The sequence below is a fragment of the Lepisosteus platostomus genome, chromosome 27, assembly GCF_059453375.1.
Source record: "Lepisosteus platostomus isolate fLepPlt1 chromosome 27, fLepPlt1.hap1, whole genome shotgun sequence".
NCBI lineage: Eukaryota > Metazoa > Chordata > Actinopteri > Semionotiformes > Lepisosteidae > Lepisosteus > Lepisosteus platostomus.
Genome location: NC_142637.1, coordinates 14790 through 22179, shown reverse-complemented (window position 1 = coordinate 22179; position 7390 = coordinate 14790).

Here is a 7390-nt window from a genome sequence, read left to right as displayed (position 1 = left end):
AGACCTGAAATACTGCTTTGGGTTTATGAAGAGTTTTAAATTTGCCACTGGGTGTTTTTTTTTAACTAGTTGTGTAAATATGAATATGCATATATATATATATGATGGTGTCCAGTGTGAAGGAAGAGTCCTTGTGAAGGGTGACCTCTTAGCTTCCAGCTCATGAGCCCCAGTTGGATGGGTCCTATAAAGGTAGTGTTTTGACCCTGTGTGGTTTGTTTTGACAACTTCCATGCTCCCTCCCCATTGGTTCATTAATTCATCCATCTTTGCCATTTTGACATCAATGAAACTTGACCAATCTGATCTCGGCTTATTCAGTATTTAACTCGGTGGTCTTCAGAATGTAGGGGTATTTATTGTGCTTTGGTTCTCTGTTTTTGTTTTGCTTTGTGTGCTTTTTCGTATAGCTTTGGCTTTGTGGAGATGTTTTGTACTTTGTTTATCCTTTATTTTGCAGTTTCCCTAATGTGTTATCAACCTCTGTGTTCTTTTGTGCTGTTTTTTGCTTATTTTTGTTTGTAGTTTACTTATGAATTTGTGTAAAGGGTTAGTTATGTTTATGGGGTATGTTTTGCAGATGTAGTTGGTTGTATGAGAGACTAGTGTAGTATAGGTGAGTGCCTTGTTGTATGGGTTTGGGTAGATGGTGAAGGGTAGCTGGGGTGTTGGATGCTGAAGACCTGAGTTTTGTTTTGGTAGAATGGTCACTTTCCCTCACTTTATTATCCAGCTTTTTGTTATCTTTGGCACTGCTCTTGTCTTTTTCTACATACCAGTCTTTGTATTTAAATTTTTTTTAGACTAAAACTTGTCATGCTTCCTGAGTCCTTAACCAGAATCCTAAAAGTTACACCCCGAGACACTTGGGGTTGTAACAGGCACACTGGACACCCCCTGCTATGACTTGCAGTGCCACCTCTGATGGGGGGGGGGAGTTTTTACACCTACACGCTGGGGGGGTGTGCTTGTCTGGTTTGATTTCATTTCACAAGGGTAGGCACACTTTTGTAGTAAGTTTGTTTTACCTTTATTTTACGTACCCTGTTGACTAGGTAGTACCCTGCTAAACAGCATTAGTCTAGCGTGGAGGTAATGTTGACAAAGTGGGTTATCTTTTTACTCTTGTCTTTGGTTGTTGCTAATGGTCCTCTTCACAGCACCTCCCATGAGTCATACTGGAGACACTTTCATATTTTACAAGGCATGTTTAATTTTAGTTTTACTTTATGTATTTGTCTTTTAGTCTTCCATTCCCTTCCTGGTGAAAATGTCCAAGAAGCAGTTTAAGTTGTCCAGTATACAAGGTTTGTGTAATGAATTTGGGTGCTGCTATTAGTATTTTTGGCTTGAGGTACTTGTTGATGCCTTTAAGTGAAGTAATAACTTCACTTTATTAGCCCTTTACAAGTTCTTGCATTGGGAATTTCTATTCACATACCCCAGCTTGCTCTCAATGAAACACAGACACAGGTAAGAAGAGCATGGGGTCAGAGCACAGCGTCAGCCATTGTACAGCACCCCTGGAGCTGTTGGGGTTAAGGGCCTCGCTCAGGGGCCCAATGGAGGAGGATTCCTCTGCCAGCTGCAGGATTTGAATCGGCAACCTTTCAGCCACAGAGCCACCACTGCACCCAAATAAAAAGTGTATTGGATGTAGTGCTACAGATTAAGCAATTTTGTAGTGCAGGGAGTGAGATTGCAATGTGCCCTTTTTATTAACCTTGTCAAATGGTTATAGCTGCAGTAGTTGTAGATTAAAGGGGTTGTTATACTTGGATGGAGTTTGAGAGGTTGCAGTTTAGGGAAGCCAACTGCTAGCAGTAAAATAAATTAATTTTTTACTTTAGGTTTAGTGTAAGAACACATTTACAATTTTGATCCTTTTAAAGTCATTAGATTATTTAGTTTGTGAGGTATTGGTTTTATAGAGGGTTGGATTTTCAGTGGTTTAACTTTACAGGTCACTGCATTGCTGAAGACGGGATGGGATGCCAGTCCATTTCTCCTGTCTCATTGTTCCAGAATGCAATTAATCTACCTTTGTGTCTTGAAGTTGTGCAGGAAACAACTTGGAAGAAACGCACAAACTGGGGAGAAAATGACATGAGTAGTCCAAAGCTCAATCAGTGGCACTTGTTCTATAAAGCGTAATGTGTAGAAAAATAAACTGGTGACAAGTACCATGTGTAAGGAGTGTTTATTTTCATGAGCTCTGCATGAAGGCGTCCTTTGGAACCATGGTGATGGCTTGGAGAGAAGCAAGAATGTGCACATTGACATTTAATACACAATGGTATGTATCATTCATAGGGTGAATAAAAATACTGTTTAACATGAGTTATCATGTAATAAACTTGAGTTGGTAACTCACTTCATTTTTAAAAGAACCCAAAAAAGTGTGTATAGGTCAGGTTGTCCAGATCCTGCCTCTTAAAGTTCAACTGCTTGTAGACATGTAATTAAATGTCATTTATTAAAAACACAATGATGACATACTGAGTTTAAAAAAAAATGCCACTCCAGTATTCATATATCAAGGTTTTGTTGATTTATTACTTTTCTATTTTTGGTACAGTAGCTTAACTGCTCAGTTTATTCTACTAGAGCTCAGGGGTCTTTCTCCAATCCCAGAAGTTAGTGATTTGGGTCATTCCAGTACAGAATGTAATGACCTTTAAAATTAGAATCTATTTCATTAATTATATCCTGGTTTTTCCAAGTACCATGTTAATCATAAAAATGCCAACTTTGTAGGATTTAAATTGTAAGTGCATTGTTTAGCTAAAGAGACACCTTCATTTGTGGTTTTGTTTTTAACACTTTTTTTCTTAAAACCTTTAATAATTTAGCACATTATGAAATAAATCCTCTTAATTTATATGGACATGGACATGTTTGGAAGTTTCCACCAATTAAGTCAGTAGAAACTTTAACGTGTGAGTAGGTTATTGCAAAAAAGGTAGTAGATTTGGTTAATAAATATAAAATAAATAACAACATACTTTTCTCAACAAAAGGTTTGAAGTAGGAGCCAAGTGTATTTAATCTAAGTACCCCTTTTATAAAATAAACTTTGTAAGAAACATGGGACTAACCAGCAAACAAAAGATTGGTCCCAACACAAGGAAGGACATAGTACTCACCACGCTCCTCAGCTCCTGGACTCTTGAATGAAAACAGAGGCACAGGAAGTCTGCTCTTTTATCCTCTGAGCTGGGCTGGCTCCTCCCCCTCAGAATGTACCAAGTCCAGTGAGGGGTGAAACCTTCACAACTGACTGCTATAGTGGCTGGCTGAATTAAATCAACAAACTCAATATAATACATCTATTAATTTGAAGATGGATAATGAATTTCCCATTTTTGGGGCTAAATAAAGTGCGACTGATTGAATCATATGTGGGAAGCTATTCATTGATGATTATTGTTTGCACTTTTGAGCCTCTTTGTGTTTTTTGATCAAGAGATTTATACAGATGTAGGCATTCAAGTGCATGTTTAAACCTGGTTAATATGGAATCTTAATATTGAATTTTAAAACCAAAGGGTAATTTTGGTAGCTGAGCATAAAAATAACAGGAGCATAAATCTTTGAACATCATATCATCATAAATTATATTGATTTAGAAATATAAACATTATACTTAGTCTAAGACTGATAGAGGTAGCTTAAATAAAAAGTACACAGAAGGATTGCACTTTACAAACATTTTATGCATCAAAGACTCACTTTATGTGGTTAAGTTTTGATGTGCTCTTTCTGACTATGTTAAATTGAAAACATTATTAAGATTAAAATATTATGGATTCTTTTAAAAAGCATATAAATCTTCTCTATGAATCCTTGCATTATTCCAGTAAAATACATGTACTTTTTAGAATCCACCGAATGAGGTAAGATTAATTTACTAGCCATATACAATTATAAAAGAATTTGTCTTTTTCACAACCCAAACTTGCTGTCCATGAGATACAGAGAGGTCTGGGGCCATTATACAGCACCCCTGGAGCAATTGGCCTTGCTTAGGGGCCCAATGGAGAAAAAGCTGTGGGATTTGAACCAGCAACCTTCCATCCACAGGTGCAGATCCTTAGCCACAGAGCCACCACACTTTCCTCTTGGGATTATGAAATGGGAATATGTAGTAAAAGAAATTAGTAATCACATTAATGGATCAAAATATTAAAGATTTATGTAACTGATTGTATAACTTTAGTCTGTTTTCTTTGTAAATGTTTATTTTGTGACTCATTCAGTCCTGATTACTTTTGGAACAGTTTGACCTGTCTGTTTCAGCAGAGGTTCCAAGTGCTCTGTTGGTGCAGTGGGTTTAGCTGAGTGGTCCTCTCACCCACTGGGAGGTCTGGGTTCAATTCCTGCTTAGGGCTGAAGTTTTTTTTTTCTAATAAACAAAGTCTACTTTTTAAAAACATGAAATAGTAAATATGTATAGTATATTAAGATTTTTATATAACTAGATAGTAAAAAAATATTTAGGAATGAAAAACAGGTAGAGCACGCTACATTATGAGGTGTGCTGTTGGGTGCTGGATAGCTCAATGGGTTAGAGTATGGTATTAATGAGCTCAAGGTTGTGGGTTCAATTCCTGCATGGGCCATTAAATCCCATTTTCCATGGGGTGGTGTGGTGGCTCTATGGCTAAGGATCTGAGAGTGGCTGGTAGGTTGCTGGTTTGTATCCCACAGCTGGCACAGGAATTCTATTTCATTGGGCTCCTGAGTGAGGCCCTCTACCCCAAATGCTCCAGGGGTGCTGTACAAATGGCTGACCCTGCAGTCTGACCCCAAGCTTCTCTCCCTGTATGTGTGTCTCATACATGGGGTATGTGGAAAGACAAATTCCTAATATCATAAAAATATATATGGCCAATAAAGTGTTATTATCTATTGTCCTTTACCTCTATAGGGACACAAAAAGTTTTAAAAGTTAAAAGTCCAGATGTTTCCAAAACATCAATTTGTGATATTTTTGGCTGCTTAGTTACGTGATTCCATATTAATATAATCAAGTGGTATTAATTCAATGCCATTATTTATAACAGCAAGTGGTATTTACTATGTATTCTTTGAAAAGGATAAAAATAATTTCACATGTATATAAACTATATAGTGTTAGAAGCAGCATGTTTAAACTTTTGTATATCCCACTGTAATTCACCAATTTAATGATTTCGATGCCTAAAAAGATGTATGAAGAAGGTGGAATACTGTTGTGTACATTATTTATATATTATGTTTTGTTTTTACTTTCTGCTATAAAATTATATATTTGGATTTTCTCTTTGTCGATGTAAACCTGAAAGAGGCACATTATGTTCACACCCTACAGTATAATAATAAACTATTTGTATATATCCAACTAAGCAATCTTGTTTTTATTCTATCTACTTACTTTTAAGTACTTTGATATTTGACATGCTGTCATACACAGTATACAATTCAATTTCTATAACTGGCAAAGAATTGTTCCTTACCTTTGACGTGGATTTAAACTCTGGCATTTTCTGGTGACTGTCCAAATATTCCACAAAGAAGTGCAGTCCCACAACTGAGTGTTTGTAAAAAGTTGCAGCACCTAGCAGATGCTGAACCTTTTAAGTACTCCTGCATTATCACCTGTGTCTTCTGAATGGCTGGATCTGTAGATGGGCTGGCTAATACTTGTTTAGTCATCGGAATCAGGTGTGTCGCATTATGAACAATAGGGCTTTGCTAATTGACCATTTCGAGGACATGTGGGGATAGGTTCTTGATGAATTAGCCACACCTCTGAGTTAATGATGAGGGGTTTAATAACACAGCCTTGGAGACTAGTAGTCAGTCTGCTTCTGGCTCCTGGATGGGTAGGAGCTCCTGGCTTGCAGCTGTGTTAGCCCAAGGAGTGCTATGGAAGGTGAGTGGTTTTGATGTGTTTGTTGGGTTTGGGTGGTAATTTGAAGAAGGTTGTAGGTTTAAGTTTTTGATGGTTGAAGGTTTTAAAGGTGTTTAGAATATTTTTGTACTGTGAGTTTGGGAATGGTTTTTGTAGGTGATGGGTGGAAAGGTAACATATTCAGTTGAAACTTGACTGTCTAAAGACTGTCCAAATGTTCTACAAAGTAGTACAGTCCCACAAGTAAGTGTTTGTAAAAAAAAAAAAAAATAACAAAAATTGTTACCCAGCAGATCCTGAACCTCTAAGTAGTCCCCACATTATCACCTGTGCATTTTGAATGGCTGGATCTGTAGATGGCCTGGCTAATACTTGTTTAGTCATTGGAAACAGCTGTGTGTCACATTATGAACAATAGGGCTTTGCAAATTGACCATTTTGAGGACATGTTGTGGTAGGTTCCTGGTGAATTAGCCACACCTCTGAGTTTATGAGGGTTTTAAAAACGCAGCCTTGGGTCTAGTAGTCAGTCTGTTTCTGGTTCCTGTAAGGGTAGGAGGTCATGGCTTGCAGCTGTGTTAGCCCAAAGACTGAGAAAGGTGGGTGTTTTTTATGCTTTTCTTTTGGGGGGGGGGGGGGAATTTGAAGTAGGTTGAAGGGTTTTAGAATATTTGTGCAATGTGGGTTTGGGAAGGTTTGTGGTACTTGTTGAGTTTAAATGTAGTATAATCAGTTGAAACTAGAGTTTTTTTCTGAAGATATGGAAGAAAAGTTACTTTAGTTTATTTTAATGTGTTCTGAAATCTGATGTTTATGCTTTTGAGGGTTATGTTCTTTGAATTGAAATGTTTTCAGCCATGGGTTGTGTTCTATAAGGTGGTAGGATTTAAACTTATGTTCTGCTTATGTTCATTTTGACTTTTTGAATGAAGTCAAAGTCTTAATTTTCAATGTGAATAGCCTGTTTTGGTTGTGTGTTATGTTGGAACTTTGCAATTTTCATGTTTTGGAATTTCTATTGCTTTGTATTTTTGAGTCATGCACTACAATGTAGAACTGAAATTGGAGCATTTATTTGCTCTATGATTGTGGAGGCAGTTTGGTTTTTTCTTGATGGAAGTGTGCACAATTACATTAGTTTAGCAAGGGGATTGTGCAGGAAGGGAGGTGTTAGTTTTGGGGGTCGGTTTGTTTCGATTTGTACAGATGCAGCCATTCAAAATGAGCTGGGTACGCTGTGGTACAATGCGGTGGGCGTGTTGCATCAAAACGTGTAATTTCGTGTCATACTGCAATTGACCGTATGCAAATTAGATTGTTAATAGTACCCGGATTCACCTTGTAAAACCACCAGGTGGAGATCATAAAGCTTAACCTTGCATGTCCAGCATTTGAGCTGTCACCAGAAATTGCCAGTTTTGAATCCCGATCACTGCTGAGGGACAATCTTTATTCAATTATGACTTGAAGTTGTATACTCTTTAGACTTTAAAC